Source organism: Protopterus annectens, chromosome 2.part1, assembly GCF_019279795.1.
Source record: "Protopterus annectens isolate FY-2018-M chromosome 2.part1, PAN1.0, whole genome shotgun sequence".
Classification (NCBI taxonomy): Eukaryota; Metazoa; Chordata; order Ceratodontiformes; family Protopteridae; genus Protopterus; species Protopterus annectens.
Genome location: NC_056729.1, coordinates 80,231,800 through 80,252,239, shown reverse-complemented (window position 1 = coordinate 80,252,239; position 20,440 = coordinate 80,231,800). Strand labels below are relative to the sequence as shown.

The 20,440-nt window shown below is 40.4% G+C and overlaps 1 protein-coding gene across 1 annotated transcript in view; it reads left to right on the top strand.

Annotated features, from left to right (window-relative positions):
- The window catches only part of GATB (glutamyl-tRNA amidotransferase subunit B), a 677,264-nt gene that overhangs the window by 520,418 nt on the left and 136,406 nt on the right, over positions 1-20,440 (top strand). The gene's annotated exons all lie outside the window — the stretch shown is intronic.

The following is a 20,440-nucleotide window of genomic DNA, read 5'->3' as shown; positions in this document are numbered from 1 at the left end:
CCCACCCCCCATCCTACATTTCTTTGCTGGAACATATCTGTACTTCTCTATTCTATACAACCTATGTGGTGTATTTGCTTGTAGATGCAGTAAATATATATACTTTGGTGCATGCATGTTTTATTGACATATTTTTAGCCTACCCTTTTGGGGGCACCTGACATCTGGGGCAAGAAAAACTGAAGAAAATGGCGTTGGCTGCATCTTTTATACCCCTGGTGCACTGATGTCAGGGAAGAGGCGACAGCAACCGACACCGGACCTAGACTTTGGAATTCAGGCCGACTGAGGGTAGCTGCCAGCAGGATAACCCAATTGTAATGACTGCAGCAGTGAATACACTCGAACATCTACATTTATGGTAAGTGTACACAACTGTACTGTCCTGGGACTGTGAGGCAGAGATCTTAACATTATGCCACCATGTTTATATAAAAAAATAGTTGAAAAGTCTGGTAAACTTATGATTTTTTCAACTGCAGCAGTAATATTTCTTCTACTCACAACTTCCAAAATTCTCTCTTTAGTTCTGAATGCATGAAAGCTCTAACTTGCCTGTAGTTTGGTTGTTGCATCCAACTCTGTGCACTTTATCAGTTTTCTGGTATATTACTGGCCTTTTTATGCGGGTTTGCACATTTTTCCAACAGAATTTTGAATGCTTTGACTTATACCTGCAGAGCAGATACTCACCCTACTTTGAGTACTTTCTTTTATATCACTGCTTTGCAAATTTAACTTTTTTTTTCTTGAACCTTTAATGTGATGTTGTCCTATGTCGCCTTCATTCTTAACTGGTTGGGTTCAGAACCAATCCTTGGTTCCGACAGCCTTTTACAAAAGCTCCAGGTCTTCCAATAGCTCATGGCTGTAACCCTATCCCATCATGCCGTAGGAAAGCTCCCCTGATCTTGTTTGCCGCTAAACAGATAGGGTGCTTCCTACTGGCTCTGAATAAGTGGAATGTTTCTTTTTTCAATTTTTGGATAATTTGGTCTTTAATTACTACTGTTATATTTAGCTATTGTTTATTGAATAGTTTAGAGTGTTCATTTCTGCTTTATTGTGCTGTTGGCCGTCGTTTTTTCCTCTCAAGGCCTTTCCTCTTACCCAATCCCAGCTTAAATTTTACTCCTAAGCCCGTTTTTAGTTAGAGGGTTTCCTTTCCTTTAACTTTTAGGCTCGTTTAAGTTAAGAGAGCCCCATTTGACTTTAAGTTTTGTTTTCTAGTATTTCTCTGTAAATCACTATGCAAGCTCATTTAAATTAGAGGACTGCCTTTGCCCATTTAATTTAGATGGCATTTTTTTCTCCGTTGTACTTGTTTGTTTGTTAAAAAAAAAAAAAAGGGTGTAGTAATTTGTTGTAGTTATTAGCTTCTTGTTATAAGCCCATTTGCAGTTAGAGGGCTTTCTTTCCATAACTTTTAAGCTTGTTTAAGTTAGAGAGCCCATTTGACCTTAACTTTACTCTTTTTGTATTCTTCTGTAGAGGGCTGCATTTACTCTTTTAATTTAGAGGGCATTTTTTCTCCATTCTACTTGCTTGTTGTTTAAAAAAAAAAGTTGTGATATTTTGTTGTAGTTTATTAGCTTCTTCTTGTTGCTAATTTTTGACATATCTACTAAGCAGTCTAAGGATAATAAACCCTCAGAGTTTAAAAAAATTGTTAAATGCAGCCAAAAAAATGTCAGTTTCTGATGGGCGTACAGTCTGCGTGTACTGCCTTTGGAGCCTTACACCTTCAGGTGTCTTGTGCTATATGCCTCTCCTTTAGTCATAGAGTACTGCTGGAGAGAAAGAATAAATTGATTCTCAGAGGATTGTTGGGAGACCCCTTTTGCAGAAGCTATTGAGGAAGGTCAGGGTCCTTCAAAATCGGCCTATTCCCCTCTTCCAAATCAAACAAATCGGGGAAAAAGTAATCTTCGGAGGCTCAGTCAGAGCTGACAATTTTCATCTTCGGACCTGAAGACTATCGGGCCTGAGAAGCCTTTCACCCTGGCTCCTTTAGTCTCAGAGCCGTTGGGTTTTCAGGTATGCAGCCGGTCCCCGGAATTCGAGCCAGTATCTCCAACCTTAAGATCTCCCTTACAACAGGTTTCCAGATCTCCTGCTCCATCCACTCGTTCCTCCAGGAGCCTTTCTGATAATGTAGGTTGCATGGTGCGGAGGCTATTGACACCAGCGCTTGCCAAATTGTTCTCGGATCCAACCCAGAGGGCTTTGGAACTAGCTAAGCCTACCCTTTATCGATTCCTCTTTCGATCCGATCCCGGACTTTGGAGCCAAAATCTCTAGAACTGGTTATAGTGGAACTGTCAGAGCCAAGACCTACACCAGGATCTTTGGAACTGACTACTGCTCCAATGTCCTTGGTTCCATCTGAACTCGAGGAGTCTAGGAGCAGACGCTCTCCAGTCGGGTCTGGGGAGGAGAGTCGGATCCCACAGTTGTCAAATCCGAACTTGCCTCTTGGGGCTTCGGTGCAGGTGAGCTCGGCTCCTACTTCGACCTCGGAACCAGTCCCCTTGGTCCAGGGATGCCTTCTGGTTCTTTGGAGCTGGAAGTTTCTTTGGATCAGGGGTGGGGGGCTTTCAAGATGATGAGGAGAGTGCTGTCTCCACAGACAGGTCCACTGTCAGGTCTGGACATTCTTCCCCCAAAGGCACTGGTGTCTGTCTCAGCACCACTGCATCCACAGACACACAGATACCCTAGGCCTCAGGATGCCCCATTTGGTGAACCCCCCACTTCTGAAACCTCTCCAGAATACCCTTCGGAAGAGGTCCCTCTTAAGAGACTTTGTAAGAGGAAGCATTTAGACTCCCCAGAGGAGTCCATCACATCCGATACAGACCTTGATGAGTCAGAAGGGTCCCCACGGTCGCCCTCTGAGGATGTCTCCTTCGCAGACATTCTGGAGATTCTTAAAAAGAGAGGCAGCTGGACATCCAGCAACCCTTCTGAGGAGTCTGTATACCTGAAGGCTGTTGGGTCTCACCCTCCCGCCAATTGGGTGTTTCCGCCTTTCGATGAACTGATTGATCTAGTTTGTCGAAAGGCATGGAAGTCTCCAGACTCAATGGAGCCTGTTCCTCGGAGGCCAAACAAATTCATAACATCCCCTACAGATAAGAGTTTTCTTACAAAAGGTGTTCCAGTAGATGCTATGGTGGTGGCAGCGGCCACCAAAAAGGAACTTTCAGAGACGTCCTCTTCTGTCCATCTGCCGAACAATGAGTCTCGTACGATGGACAGATAAGGAAAGTGCATCTTTTCTTCAGCGACCTTTGCAGTAAGATCTCTGAATTATCTCACCCACTTTACGAGACTTCAGAGAGATCTCCTGAAGGAGCTAGGAGATACTGTCCAAGGTTCGGTAACCGAAGGGGTATCAGAAAAGGTTTTCTCTCAGCTCTCCACCTTAAACTCAGTGGTCAACTCCTCCATGGCACTCATTTCTTATGCAGCGGATGGAGTGAGTAGGGCAGCAGGTTCAGAAATTTCCCTAAGGAGACATTTTTGGATGCACTTGTGTGACTTTGCGGAGCCCTTTAAATCTTCTTTTGTTAGTGCCCCTTTCTATGGCTCATCCTTGTTTGGGCCAAAAGTCAAAGACACACTAACTAGGTGTGAACAAGAAGGAAAAACTCTCTCTGCCATAGGAGTCCATTTTCCCTACCTTCTAGACCTTTTTCAGAAGGTCAAAAGGGAGGAAAAATGTGGTTCAGAAAAAAACAGAGAGCTTTTCAGGACACACGTAGTGACTCTTCCCCCAGGGGCAGAAGTGGAAGCAGTAATGGAAGATGCTGACCATGCAGCAGAGGGGGTCCGCAAAATGAGGGCAACAGGGAATCATTCCATGGTAAGCCCTTTCAGCTCTTCTGAAAGGAGGCCTGTCTGTCCATCTGTGGAGGCAGTTGGGGGTCACTTATCTTTGTACCCAGAAGCCTGGCTAAAAATAACAAAAGACAAGTGGGTGCAAAGCATCGTATCCAGAGGCTACTCCATACCCTTTTCTTTTCCTGTCCCAAACATGAAAAACATCCCAGACATTCCACCCAGTCAAAGGGAACAGGCATCTCTAGAAATACAGAAGTTGCTAGAAAAGAGAGTCATCCAAAAAGTCCCCGCAGACCAAATACGATCTGGAACGTACTCAACGTTCTTTTTAGGTCCAAAGAAAACAGGAGATTGGAAACCCATTCTGGAGCTCCGCAAATTAAACAAGTCAGTAAGAAAATCAAAGTTCTGGATGGTAACACTGCAGTCGATACTCCCTTTTCTGAGACAAGACGATTGTATGTGCTCCTTAGACGTACTACTACATAAAAATGGGCAGGCAATCCAGGAGTCATTTGTGCTTTCAGCTGGGAGCCAGTCACTACCAGTTTCAGGCTCTGCCCTTTGGTCTCACTACAGCCCCCAGAGTGTTCACTAAGTGTATGACAGTAGTCATGGCTCACTTGAGACACCTAGGATTCTGAGTGTTTCCACACCTAGATGACTGGCTCCTAACTGCCACCACCAAGCATCTACTAACAATAGCAAGAGACACCACCTTGCAGCTCTGGTCTTACTTAGGAATCACAACAAACTATGAAAAGTCTGCTTGTTGACATCTCAGCATATCTTTTTTTATAGGAGTAGGTCTAGATACAACAAAAATGATGGCAAAATTTCCTTCCGAAAGGGTTCATGTTGTACAAAGTCAGGTTTTACTCCTACTTTCCAAGAAAAATGTACAAGCAAAAACAGTCCTGAAAGTCTTGGGAACCATGCCAGCAGCAATAACCCTAATTCCATTAGCACTTCTGCATATGAGAATTCTACAGTGGTTACTGTTCACTCAGTGGTCCATGCAGGAGCTACCCATGTCCCACCAAATTATAACCACTGAATCTTGAATTGTTGGTGGCTTCACTCCACTCATGTGACATTATTTCAACCATTTGTACTTCCACAACCTTTAGCCACAGTGACCACGGACACTTCCCAGATTGGGGTGGGGGCATTATCTGGGGAGGACTGTCCAAAGCACTTGGCAGAATCACAAGACACACTTGCACATCATTGTCCTAGAGATGAGGGTGGCACTTCAGCGTTGCAAGCATTCCAAAACCCTCTTCCTCTAGGAACTATTGCAGTACAGACAGATAACATGTCAGATGTATGGTATATAAACAAACAAAGAGGAACCAGGTCTTATCCCCTTTGTCGAGAGCCCCTGAGAATATGGCAGTGGGAGACCTCCTACCAATGCCCGGGGAAATCCAGTGTGATAGCAGACAAACTCAGCAGAGCGATTCTGATGCCTCACGAGTGGTCCCTAAAGCAAGAAGTACCAGAGATGATTTTCCGCAAATGGGGCCAGCCTTGCTTCAGTCTTTTTGCCATGTCCATGAATTCCAAATGCAGCAGCTATTTTGCCCTACCCCCCCCCCCTCCAGGGAAGTCCCAAGGGATGCACTTGTACACGATTGGCCCTCGGATCTCCTGTATGCCTTCCCTCCCTTTCCGTTAATACCCAGAGTTCTTCAGAAAGCCAGTTCCTTGGGAAGGAATTTAATACTCATTGGCCCATACTGGCCTCATCAAATCTGGTTTCCTTTCATTTGACCTCATCTCCAGAAGGAGCTGTAGATTCTGGACCCAGTTCCGGACCTTCTGACTCATGCATCAGGGATGCTTCCTTCAAACCCTCAAATTGACAGCTTGGCTGCTCTGATTCCAGACATAGCCAGACTCCCTAACCTTTCTCCATCAGTGAAACATATTTTGATCTCGTCTCATAAGGCTTCAGTGAGGAAGTTGTATATGAGCAAATGGAAGAAATTTTCTTCTTGGACCTTGAATAACCACATTGATCCCTTATCTGCCCCTATAGCTTCCATTCTTGAATTCTTGGCAAAGCTATCTAATGAAAGCGCATCTACAGCTACTATTCTAGTTCAGTTAGCAGCAATATCTAATTTCCATATAGGTGATTCGGGGGGGCTAATGTGATGTCCCACAGACTTTGTAAGGCTTTTTCTTAAGGGTACTGTTTTATTTAGACCACCCATTAAAGCTCCTCCAGCACCATGGAACCTGAACTTTGTCTTATCCTGTTTGATTCTTCTCCCTTTTGAACCTGCATCATCCTGTGATCTAAAGTTTTTAACTTGGAAGACAATCTTTTGATAGCCATCACTTCTGCTAGAAGAGTTTTGGAGATACAAGCATTGTTAATAAAGTCCCCTACATGCTTTTCCACAAAGACAGAGTATCCCTATAACAAACCCATCCTTTCTACCCAAACTATGCTCAGAATCTAATTTGAACCAATCCATGGATCTACCAGTTTTTTTCCCCAACTATGGCAACAAGGCAGAATGTATGCTACACCAACTAGCTGTACATAGACAATTACATTTCTATTTACATAGGACAAAGGACTTCAGAAAAATCTAACCAACTATTTGTATCATTTTCAGACTACGAGAAAGGTGCTCCTGTATCAAAAGTCACACTTTCAAAATTGCTATCAGATTGTATTACTTTTACTTACAAATCTCAAAACAAAGAACTCCCCGACAAAGTAAAGGGTCATTCTACAAGAGCCACAGCAACCTCTTCTGCCTTTCAGGCGAGACTAGCAATTGATACCATTTGTGCTGCAGCAACATGGGCAAGGCATCATACCTTTATCACTCATTACAAAGTGGATTTGGCTTCCAGGAACAGGGCATCTTTTGGGTCCACTGTTCTGAAGAATTCTCTCCCTTGAGCCACCCAAGAAATATGCTAGGGACACTATCCCAACCAGTTAAGAATGAAGGCGAAATAGGACATCATATAAAGAAGTTATGTACTCACCATAACGTTCCATGTGTGTTGCCATCTCGCCTTCATTCTTACATCCCGCCCTCCTTCCCCCAACCTTTGGCACCTGGAGGACAGAGCGGTTACAATTGGAAATAAATGTTCTCCGACCTTCTTCATTGCTGTATAGGTTTTTTGGTACCTATTTTTATATCAGCAAACAAGATCTGGGGACCTTTCCTAGGGCATGATGGGATAGGGTTCCAGCCATGAGCTAGTGGAAGACCTTGAACTTTTGTATAAGGCCAAGTCGGAACCGAGGATTGGTTCTGAATCCAACCAATTAGGAATGAAGGCGAAATGGACAAAACATATGGAACGTTATGGTGAGTACATAACTTCTTTTTTTCTTTAAGCACTTATCCTCTTCCATTTTTAGTCACTTTGCCTTCCATTTTAACACCTTGTCTAATGTTACTGACTTGTGTTTGCTGTGACTCTACTGCCTGTTTCAGGGCTGCAATGCTGATGGTTCCACCTACCAGATGTTTAGCTAAAATGCTGATTTTGTTCTCCATGCTAGCACCTTCCAAGTTGTATAAAATGTCTGTGAGTCCTCTCATTTCAAACTCCGTAGTGGTGTCCACTACTGTGGTTTCTTTCTGTCTTGATTTTTTTCTTCTTTTATTCCTCATCAGTGATAGTAAAGGTTCATAGGTAGGTACTAGGCTATCAGCCCAAGGGCCTACGTAAGCCTAGCCAACAAGGTTCCCTGGCTTATGCCACCCAAGAAAGTTATTTTCCTGTGCCTCTGTTGAGCAGAGACACAGAAGTGATCCCCTGGGTGTATTTCCTATTTCCCATCCACTCATCAAGATTTTTCGTGAAGAGTGGTAATGAAGAACTTTGCTTGACATAGATGGGTAGCTTGTTCCAGAGTATGGGAAGTCTCTGGGACAGGAATCTATCCCTCCAGCATGTCCTATTTATTGTGGTGACAAGGTTTAGGTCCCTAGAGCGTGTAGCTAGGAGGGATTGGGATTTCTTTAGGTGTAGCATGTCCAACAGCTCTGGGTTTGACATAGCTTTATATGTTAGGCAGAGATCACCTCGGAGTAGGCGATATGTTACGGAATAAAGCTGGAGTTTTTTGAGGCGGTCAATATAGGGCATTTGCTTGAGGCCAGTAATCCTCTTTGTGAGGTACTTCTGTGGCCTTTCCAGTTACTGCAGATGTCTTGTGAGGTACATTCCAAAAGGGGCGTTCTACTCTATAATGGGTCTAATGAGTGCCGAGCAGAGGGGAACAATGACCTCTTTGTTCCTGGATGAGAACCCTTTTATGATGAGCTGTGCCACTTAGAAGGACTTCCTGACTACTGTGATGATGTAACTATCAAAGGAGAGACTACTGTCCACCTGGGTCCCAAGGTCTCTTATCACACATTCGGTGTTAAGTAGATTGTTGTCTATGTAGTAGTTCATGGGTACAGAGTTTTTACCAAAGGGGATGACACTGCACTTTTTGGCATTGAGCTTGAGGCCATCGCTCTGACACCAGGTATCTGTCTCAGCGAGGCCCGTCTTTAAGATGTCCACATCATTTGGGGACTTGACTATGGCTCCTAGTTTGCAGTCATCTGCGAACTTCGTTAGCCAGATGCCTTCTGTGTTAGCTTGTACTTCAGAGAAGAAGATACCAAACAGGAGAGGTCCCAGGACTGAACCCTGTGGTACTCCACTTGTCACTGGTTTGAGGTCAGATTTGGCATCTGCAACGTTTACATTGTGGGTTCTTTCAGTGAGCCAGTTGGCAACCCATCTTGTGACATAGGAATTTATACCTAGTTTAGTGGGGGATGGTGTTGAGAGCCTTGGCAAGGTCAAGATAGGCTGGTGTGAACCACCTTACCCTAATCTACAGCTTTGGTGACTGCCTCAAAGAACTTGATCAGGTTCAGGTGGCATGAACTGCCTTTCACAAACCCGAACTGGGTGGGATCAAGAGTTTGGAGGTTACCAACGTCTTTGTTTATGAATTCCATGATGATACGTACCATGGCCTTGTAGACCAGGCTCGTCAGGCTAATAGGTAGATAGTTCCCGGGATCAGTGGTGGCTCCCCCTTTGTGGAGTGGGATAACTGTTGCTGTGCACCATTTAGTGGGCACAAAGCCTGATGCGAGGCTATTATTAAACATGGTGCTTAAGTGGGGAGCCAGTTCATGTAAAACGCAGCCTGGGATGTTATCCGGTCCCATGGATGCTGTGTTTTTGGCTTCAGAGAGTACAGCTTTTACCTGCGTAGTTGTGATTACAGGGACTCTGCATTCTTCCTGTATAGATGTGGGCTCTTTAGGTGGCGGGGGGGGGGTAAAGTTAGCACTGAACCTATCTGCCAGGATGTTGGCAATATCAGTTGGTTCTGTAATTTTTGTGCCGTTGTGCTGTAACTCAGAGCAGATCTGGGTGTTGCCATCGAGATTCTTGACATAGCTATAGAATGCTTTGTGGTTGTCCTTAGAATTAGTGGCGATTTTGTTTTCGTAGCTAGCTTTGGAGGATCTTATAAGGGATCTCAGCTTCTTACTGAGGCTGACCAGGGAGCTCCTACACTCATGGGATTTTACTCTCTGTTGCAGCAGTTTCTTCCTTCTATTGTACAGTTTGTTTATGGCAGGGGACCACCAGATTGGCTTCCTTTTTTTGGAGGATAGCGTCTTGGTTCTGTTTGGGATAGCACGATCCATGCATTCGTGTAAGTGCTTATAGAGTGCATTTGTGTAGGATTCAACAGTTGTAACTTTATTGTCCATCTGCATGGGTGTCATGAAGTTCACCACTTCTGTCTTAAGAAGCATGAAGTTGGCTTTGGAGAATTTTTTTACCGTGGTTTCCTTAATGTGGGTGGGGATGGGATGTGGATATCAAGGTTGATTAGCTTATGGTCGGATCAGACCAACGAGAAGTTGACTTCAGGTGTGGAACACTGGTCACTCATGTTGACAATGACTAGTTCTAGGATATTGTTGCCCCTGGTGGGGGTGTAGATAAGTTGATTCAGGGCATTGGAGTTTATGAATTCCAGAAAGCGTAGAACTAAGGAGTTGGTTCACGAGTAGTTTTCCCAGTTAATGGTGGGGTAGTTAGTTAGCCATTATTAGGGTGTTTGGTTGAACCCTAATATTTTCCAGTACATCAAGAAAATAGGAGTAGGAATCCTGGGGCATGGTGGGGGATCTGTAGCAAGCTACAGTTTGGATTGCAGTTTTGCCCAGAGTTCATTGCACTTGGATAACCTCGGATGCATTATGCTGAGCAACTAGCCTGGAGGTATGGATATCCTTAATGAATATGGACACACCTCTGCCTTTGGTGCTTTGGTCCAGGTTACATGGCCGAAAAGTGTGGTACGAGTTATAGCCTGGTAGTGCAGAGGTGCTCTCTGGAACCTTGAAACAGGTCTTAGTCACTGCACAGATATCGATGTTCTCCATTTTAAGGAGTGCCACGAGTGACTGCATTTTGAGATTTAGACTTCTAGCATTGAGTAGCATTACCCTCAGTTTTTGCTTACCTGTTCCTGTTACGTTGGTGAATTTGTCATTTGAACCTTGCCTAAAAAAGGCACTATAGGGGCGGCAAGAGCCTTAGCCAGTATCTGGAATTCCACGGGTGACAGGTACAGGCCATCTGTGGCAAAGCATTGTGGTCTGTCGACCATGTCTTCCCAAGCAGACAGATACTGGATCCTCTTAGAATGACACCAGAAGCTTAGCCAATTGTTGAAGTCAATCATTTTGTCCTTGTACTGCGGTATCATTCTGAGCGATGGCAGAATGCTACTCAGGGCTAGGGTCATATCTGCCTGGGTTACAAGATCAGAGAGCTCTTCCATGTCTCTTTTCATGTAGCCCAGGAAGGTACGTCTCAGGTCATTCACACCAACATGGACAATGACAGAGTCATATTTGTACTTGTTGTGGAGTGACCTGAGTGCGTGGGTTATGTGGCGGATCCTGGCACCCGACAGGCAGCTGACAGTAACCTTCTCCTTGTTTAGCCTGGTGAGTGGGACATCAGTGTGCCTGACTGTAGAGTCACCTATGACTAGTGTGTTGGATACTTTGTTTTGCCTTATTGGCTGTGGTTGAGTGGCACACTGAGTCTGTGGGCTATGTGTCATTTGTGTTATGTTGGGTCTGGAGGTTGCTTGCGTTTCTGCTTTGGAGGTCTCTGTTGCTCAGACAGATTATTATTGAGAGCCTCCGCGAATGTTTTTGTGTTACTATGAGTGGATTTTGGTGGTGTAGATTTAGTGAGACTGTGTGATGAGTGTGGTGTGATGCAAATGTTTTCCTTCTCCTCTTGACTGTCAAGTTCAGTCTTGGTTGGAGAGAGCTTTACCTCCAGTTTGGCTAGATAAGTGCATCTCTCACAGGTTGTAGTGTTGGGTGGTAGGAGGAGAGGGTTGTCTGTGTACATGAGGCAATTTCTACATTGCCTCAAGATGCCCAGATGCAACAGATAGACAGGAGAGAACACTGGGAGCTGACCCTTGCTTGGACATGCCTGAATAAAAAAATATTTTCCTTTAGATAAGTGAGGAAAGTGAGTACAAGAGCTGCTTTTCTCTAAGCAAGTGAGAAAAGTAAGTACAAAAACTGTTTTCCTCTAGGTAATGAGGAAGGTTGAGTGCTATAGTAATTATTAGCTTATTTAGTGCTTACAAGTTCTGAACAAGTGCTGAGCACAGTTTAGGCTGCCATCTTCACAAGGCTTAAGCCACACCTAATACTTCACTCATGTTTCCTTTGTGTTTGGCACTCTTCAGGTTATATTAAAGGGAAACAAAAGCACTTTGTGACGAACAAAATTTGATGCACGACTGGAGTTGTTTAACTTCAGATAAGCATTTCATTTGTAAGGAAGTCATCGATTTTTTTGAAAGATGGTGGGAAATCAGCAGCTATGAGCCATTTCTAGATGTACATGGATGGTTTTTGCTTCATTTCAAGCAAGAAGCTAGAAATATAAATGTCCAAATAAAGTCTGTGCTTGGTGTCATAGGGCCTTTTTTGAGGATGTCTGTTTTCCTCAGCAATAAGACAAAGACATAGGGCTGGATTCAATAAATAATTTTAAAAGTTTTTAATGATTCCAAGATTTATTACAAGCACTATTTATGCTCACATAGGAGATTTATGTATTATGTATTAAGTGAGGGCATTTTAATTTAATTTAATTCAACGGAATGTTTAACACATTAATTAGGAATCATGTGATCAATTACACAAGTATTTAAACATTTCAGTTGTAGTATGTTTTATCTTGAGAAAGCCAGGTATCTACCTGGCGAAAGCTCTTGATTTATTTTACTTTGTTGCTTAATAAAGCTGTTCTCTAGTTCATCCAGTTTGTCCTCCTTCGTACGTGCAGTTTATTTTATTTGGCTTGCTTTGGTTCCTTTGGATTTACTTCCTGGATTCAATAAAGCCTACACTAAGTGTACACTGTTCTAAGGAACAGACATAACACATGCCTTCTTCCTCCTAATTGTAGTTTTCCTACTGATATTTTTGCTGCTTTAAATATTGACAGGGATTCATAAATATTACCACGAAGTGTAGACTACATGTACACTTAGCGTAATCTTTCTGAGTGACTAGAAAACACAAAAATAAGATAAGAATTTTATTGAATACATATCGTGCACACTAAGTGTAGGGTTTATTGAATCCAGGTTATAACCTTTTAGTTCAGCATATGAAACTTTCCTAAGCTACTTTTTCCTCCCATTTTCCCATAATGATCTGAAAACTAGCTTCCTCTTCAGATTGATTTTGCCAAGTGCCATGTTTGCATCAGATTAATGGACCCAAGCTGTTTTTTTTCTTTCGTAATAATTTGATATTTAGGGTAAAAAAAAAGAGAGATTTTTTTTCATTACTCTGTATATAGTGGATATAAAAAGTGTACAAACCCCTGTTAAAATGCCAGTTTTTTGTAATATAAAAAAAGAGACCACAATAAATCATTTCAAAACTTTTCCCACCATTAATGCGACCTATAACTTGTACAATTCAATTGAAAAACAAACAAATCTATTAGGTGAATAAATATAAAAAATAAACGTGCAATAAGCTGGTTGCATAAGTGTCCACACCCTTAAACTAACACTTTGTTGAGGCACCTTTTGATTTAATTACAACATTTAGTCTTCTTGAGTACATACCTGCCATCAGTTAAAGAGACTCTGATTAACCCTAAATAAAGTTCAGCTGTCCTAGTACGATTTTCCTGACATTTACTCAGTTGCCTGCTACAGCAAAAGCCATGGTTCGCAGAGAACTTACAAAGCATCAAAGGGATCTCATTGTTGAAAGGTATCAGGAGAAGGGTACAAAAAATTTTCCACAGCATTAGATATACCATGGAACACAGTGAAGACAGTCATCAAAAAGTGGAGAAAATATGGGGCAACAGTGACGTTGCAAAGAACTGGACGTCCCTCCAAAGTTGATGAAAAGACAAGATGAAAACTGGTCAGGGAGTCTGCCAAGAGACCTACACCAACACTGAAGGAGCTGCAAGTATTTCTGGCAAGTACTGGTTGTGTACTACATGTGACAACAATCTCCCGTATTCTGCATATGTCTGGACTATGGGGTAGGGTTGGAGTTCAGAAGCCTTTTCTTACTCAGAAAAACATCCAGGCCCGGCTAAAATTTATTTGCAAAACAATATATACTCTCCCAAAAGCATGTGGGAAAATGTGTTATGGTCTGATGAGTCCAAGGTTGAACCTTTTGGCCACAATTCCAAAAGGTACGTTTGGCGCAAAAACAGGACTTTGCATCACCAAAAGAACACCATCCCCATGGTGAAGCATGGTGGTGGCAGTATCATGTTTTGGGGTTGCTTTTCTTCAGCTGGAACTGGGGCTTTAGTCAAGATGGAGGGAATTATGAACAGTTCCAAATAGCAGTCACTTTTGGCCCAAAACCTTCAAGTATCTGCTAGAAAGATGAAGAGGAATTTCACCTTTCAACACAACAATGACCCAAAGCATACATCCAAATCAACAAAAGAATGGCTTCATCAGAAGAAAATTAAAGTTTTGGAATGGCCCAGCCAGAGCCCCGACTTAAATCCAATAGAAAATCTGTGGGGTGACCTGAAGAGGGCTATGCACAAGAGATGCGCTCGCAATCTGACAGATTTGGAGCGCTTTTGCACGGAAGAGTGGGCAAATATTGCAAAGTCAAAATGTGCCATGCTGATAGACTCCTACCCAAGAAGGTTGAATGCTGTAATTAAATCAAAAGGTGCTTCAACAAAGTATTAGTTTAAGGGTGTGCACACTTATGCAACCAGCTTATTGCACGTTATTTATTTTTTATATTTATTCCCCTAACAGATTTGCTTGTTTTTCAATTCAATTGTACAGATTATAGGTCACATTAAAGGTGGGAAGAGTTTTGAAATGATTTATTGTGGTCTCATTTTTTTTATATCACAAAACCTGGCATTTTAACAGGGGTGTGTACACTTTTTATATCCACTGTATAATTGTTCTTTACCATCTTGTCTGGGAATCTGACAATTTCTTAATTTCATCTATTTCTTTTTTTTCTTCAACCTCTTTTTTTGTACCTCTCCTCATACACCTTGGAGTGTTATTTTCACCTCACTTCAACAGATGTCAGCTTGTTATTTCACTTAGTTATTACAGAAGATTTTTTTTCTGTTGTACTTAAAGTTTGGCTGTCTTGTTCTTTAGCTGGTTAATATTTTTATTAGTGTGTGCAGAACTTTATAAAGTCCCAATATGAGCACACTTTGCATCTTCTGCATAGAATAATAGCATTTCACTGAATCTTAAGAGTTTTAAATCATTTTCTCCATCCACAGCTAGGATAGGAAATGCAGGTTGCTATCTAAATTAAAATGTAGTTCTGCTTATGCTCCTAATAGGGCCAAAACCTTGAGCATAGTTTTGGAGTTGACCCGTTGACATCTGTGGTCATGCCATGACTGAAAACCTTGAAGCAAAGATAGAAATGATAGAAAAAAAAAATCCTCTCCAGATCCCCTTGTTAAAAACAACCCGTGTCAGAAAAGTCTACTTCTACTCCTTCCTCACCTGGGGTATCTAACATCCTTGTAAAGATTGTGACTGAAAAACCTCCTATTAAAGTAATCAGTCCTGACAGTGCATCTTTTGTTATCCTGAAGTTAGGACAGTTTTTACTTCTTCCAGGCTATAGGCAGCAGTATCGGTAAGATTCTCAGAAATGATTTCAGCTCTGGCAGTGAAATAAACTATGAAACATTGAGACATTTATCAAACCAAAAAAAAAGCTATCTGCCTTTTCCCATCTGTATTACCAGAGCAGATAGAAACACTTCTTCATTATCTAGTTTTCAGACCAGGACATTCTGGTTTTCCTCACCAGTCATCTTTCATGTGCCAGTCCAAGTTTGACCACATTCCAGCCACCAGGCTACAATGCCTACAGATGTGTCAGTGCTGGCTATGGTCTTGTCAGGACTGCAACCTTGAGGATTAGTACCATCTGCATTAACCCTTTACTAATGTTGACAGCTGTGGCACCAATACCATTGGCGCCAGGAGTTTCCTCAGGCCCAGGACTCAGAATTGCTTTTGCAGTACAGCCTGTTGGTGACTTACTCAGGGTTGATGACCATTTTGATCTTGTCTTGCTTTAGCCTGTAGGTATTGGATTGTAGGCTAATGCTGTCAGTCTGAATATCTGTCACAACATGATTTGGCCTTGGGAAGCAGGGTATTGTCATATGCCTTTAGGCTGACTCAGTATCAGTCTCAGTGCTGACATTACAGACTGTACTGCACTTGCTGACCTCGGTGCTTATACCTGTACAGATTTCAGCCTCATTAATGTGGCAGTTCTTTTGCTGGTGCTTTAGCCATCCACCATCTTTCTGAACAGGACAGAGAGGCCTTTCCAGGATCAGTCTTGGATATCTTGTACTTGGAGGTGTTTTCCTATTCCTTAGTACCATCACGTCCAAGTCTTGCTAGGAAGTACACATACAAGAGGAAGTACTTTAGTCCTATCAACAGTCTCAACACAAATCTGCACAATTGTTAAGCACCTTTCCAAGTGCTGTTAATGTCAGGTCTTGCACTAGAATAATGCTTAATTTACTTGTCTTGTTTCACAGTGCTGGAGTATAATCACAGTACTAATTGATGCACTACATTGCAATTTTAATCATGTTTAACATAGGCACTTAGCTATGATGTATATTCTTATTGAAACACACATGATAAGTAGATCAGTATAACTTCCCACAAGTTTTCCAATTTTAAGATTTTCTAGTAAGAGAAATTGAGTAATCTTGATTATTTCCCACTAGACGTTATACTAAAGTTTTGGCAAACTGGTTGTAGGAGAAAAAAATCCTCAGCATCAACACCCTCAACATCTTCAGTATGTTAAAAAAAATAATAAATGGTAGAAGACTTCTGAAAATGTTATTTGCTATAAATTTATGAAGTGTGTTAAGTAGGACAAATTATCAAAGCTTTTTATTTTTCTTGCATAAATAATTGTGCTATATGTTGACTCATAAACTCATTTAACTTTTTTGATAGCAGAAGATTTGACATGATTATATAATCTTGTGAAATTAAATGTTTTATATAAATCAAGTAGTTTATATTTCCTTTGCAGTTTAGGAGCATGAAGTTTTTTGTAGGTTATTCTATGACTTTTTGTTGTCCAAACGAATATATTATGTGAAGATCGCACCTCACTGAAAAATACTTGAGGAATAAATTATGTAGAAAGTTTATGTAAAACTATAGGAAATATATTCATCTTGATGATAGATGTCTAACTGGATAATTGTAATGCTTGGTTAGGATAAATAATCTATATGCCTTAATAATCACTGTACATTAATTTCCCAAATGTAACACTATTTATGGTTAAGTCTGAAGTTTAAATATTTTAGATACTCTGTTATTAGGATGATAAAATCTCAGTGACATAAGTAGTAAAAAAATATCTTTTATAGGAAAGACACCAGGGTTTTCTAAATTAACAAAAAAATAAAACTAGCATAGAGCCTCATGTGTAACAAATTCATACTCAAGAAATAAAAAACACATTGATATCATAGTACAGGCAAAGAGAAAGAAATAGAGGGGTTCTAAATGAAAGACCAGTTCTGGCAGACTTTTTAGTAGAATCTAGAACAGAAGTTGCCATTAAAAAAGGAATAATTAGTAGAGCATGTAAAATGTTACATGATGGCTGTAAGAATCAATCAGAGGAGGGTAGAAAAGATTGGGAAGAGAGATTGGGTAAACAATTTCTTTATAAACAATGGGAGGGCATATATATGTCTCCAGATATGCAACAAAATGTATAAAATGTAAGATTTTTGCTTGGAAATGTTTGCATAGATATTTTTATACCCCAAGTAGACTCCAGAGAATTTTTCCTCAGGTAGATAGCAAATGTTGGAGGTGTGACGGTGAAGAAGGACATATTTGGGAACATATTTTCTGGGACTGCAGTGAGTTGGCGGACTTTCGGACTTTAAGGATTCCCTGCTGGATGCACTGTCAGAGATTCTGGGTGGGCTGATTTATGTGATGAGGGAGATGATTTTTCTGAGCTGTAATACAGAATTGGAATTCCCTAGACATGGCAAGGCCTTGCTCTGTCTAATTATGGTGGCTGCCAAAAAAGCAATTACTAGAAAATGGAATTCAAAATCTAAACCAACTATATTAGAAGTAGTGAGTATAGTAACAGAGATAAAACAACTGGAATTGAGATCTTTAGAAAAAGCTATGAACAAACTACATATGTAACAATGGGAATTGTGAGAGCAATACATACAGGGGAGGAATGAGGTTTAAAAGAAGGCAGAACATAAATGAGCTATCTAATGTTTGACTGAAAATGATTGGGTAGATTATAAGTGATGTGCAATGTTTGCAACTATGAGTGTATCGGTATGGTTTAATACGTAAAATGCTTGCATTTAGGATGGTTTTGGTGTGATTTGTTTTCATTTATATAAAAGTATGATTTCTTATGTTGTAAGTGATGGTTTAATAAAGATGTTTATTGTCTAAAAGGGGGCAAAAATTGGATAGTTTATGTAATGTTGCTTAGGTTATATGATATATAGCTATATATGTGAACCATAATGTTTGTTAATTTTAACTTAATACAGTTTAATTACTTTATATAAATGTAAATTTGCATATGTCACAAGTGATAATTCAGTAAAGGTGTTTAATAAAACATGCATGCAATAAAATCACCTGATCGCAAGAAAAATGAAGTTAAGTGCTTTTATCTTTATTAACAGACTTGTTCAGAACAATAACATACTAAACACACATACTTTATATACTCTAATAGACTCCACCCATTAGTAACCATATCCAATCAAGCAACATTTAACTTCAATAAACATGTAATATTAATACTTTCATTTAAACTAGGCAAAACGTTAGCATTAAGTTTTATCTGCCATCTAAATTCCAACAAAGCATCTATATCTCCATTATTGCAAAGTTTCTCAAACTGAATCCGAAACATAAAATAAAAAACTTTTTATAATCTTCCCCTCTGCATTTTTTTTGTGTGTGATTTCTTCTAGTTAAGAACCTATGGATTCATCTGGTTCTCCTAGATCTCTTGTTATTGAAACTTTAAGCTTGACTATCGAGTTGACAGTGTACCGAGTTCCTGACAAATTATGCCAAGCAGTGCATACTATCAATAAGTATCTTCCAGCATACTCAAAAGGGAATGAATAACGCAAGTCCTCTGGTACCAAACATATAGATCAAAAATGACTCCTCTGAAAGACCTAAAACTTCTACAGCAGCAGTTGGTGGAGTTCACACCTCTTCTCTACCTGACGATCAGCACACTCCAGAAGATGATTTTCAAACATTATTAAAATGCAAGTAAGTCCTTTCGGTAAAACTCTGGTAGAGAGAGTAAATACAAAAGTATAACTTCTAATTCATTAAAATAATCTTTTGTTTTGTTAGAAGAAATCAAGGCAGTAAGGTGGGACAATATGTTCGTACAGGCTAGTTCAAAAGCCAAAAGAGTGGCTAAGAGATTGTGATTACTTACATTTCCTAATGGTGCTACATTTAAAGAACTTGTAAATGTGTTAGATCAAGCTGGTTGTGAGATTGTGGTCATTTTAATTTAGCACAATGACATTCATGTATGTGCTTTACAAAGGGAGATAAATTAATTATTGCATAACATTTTTCAAGGCCTTTTATTCCTCTCCTTAAAAGCTATATACAATTCTTTGGTTAAAAAAAAAAAACATTCAAACATTTGAATAAGAAGAGTAGAAGAGGAGGGAAAAAATTCAACAGGATTATATAGACTATAGTAATGAAAGCATGTATCCTATTAAAGAAGACAACAGCAGCCAGCATGGCCGGCCTTAGGCATAGGCCAACTAGGCGGCCGCCTAGGGCACCGCTCCAGTAGGGGCACTTTTCCAGTATTTATTTGGTGTAGGTAGACAAGGATGGGGGCACCAGATGGTGTGGTGGGGGGAGCCGTGGAGCCCTTTTGCCTAGGGCACCAGTTGACCTAAGGCCGCTCCTGGCAGCCAGTGGTAAATATTTGCTTCACATCATTTGTCTGAGCAAGCAGAAAGAAATCAGTTTACTGCCTTTTGCTGGGGTTCCAAGCAACTGGCTGAAAAAAGACAACAAACTGTTTCAAACAAGTTTTGTAAGAGTAGTGGCCAATCATACTTCAAGGAAGATTTTTTTTAGAACTACCTTATTCTCTGAGTCTGACATGGAATGAGAACAAGAACGTTCAACGAATGAGATAATAACTAAGCAAAAAGACTTTGAGTTGGATGTTATAGCTTATAGTGGTAATATTTTAAATTGTGCATTTTTACCAAATGTCAAACGTTTTGAAGTTGATTGCCTAACAATTTTAAAAATAGTAGAAACATTAATGGTACGAGCATTGTTCAGTACATATTGCATATAAAGATGACTATGAATGCTGCACAGTTACAAAACTAAGACTATACAAGTAATAATACAGAGTGTATTTTAACAAACTCAAGTTTTTTTTTCAAATGATGCAACTAAGTCAGCAAATGTGATTAATAGTAAAAGTGGTAAAATTAGTAAAAGCAGCAATTTGAATGCTAACTATGAAATGTATACAAAGATTATTGGAAATGATGCACTGTTATGTGACAGTGCAGTATGGAACGTCCGAAGTAAATATTATTGATATGCAGCATGGAAGTGTTGATGAACAATACAAAATAAGTGTTATGAATGATAAAAGTTTTACAAATAGAGAATTGTATTGATAATTTAATAGTAAATAATAAGTAGTTATAATTTTAGTGATCTTGAAACAAAGATTCTAAACAGTTTTTCATTTGCACCTTCTCACAGGGCAGGTATAGTCAAAACAGTTTGATTTTAAATTATATGTTAGGAGACTAAATTTAAAATATTTATTGGATGATATAAAATATGCATCTGAATTAAATGATAAGCATTTTACGAAGAGTAGTGCATTCATTCCTATTTTAATGCCACTGTTAA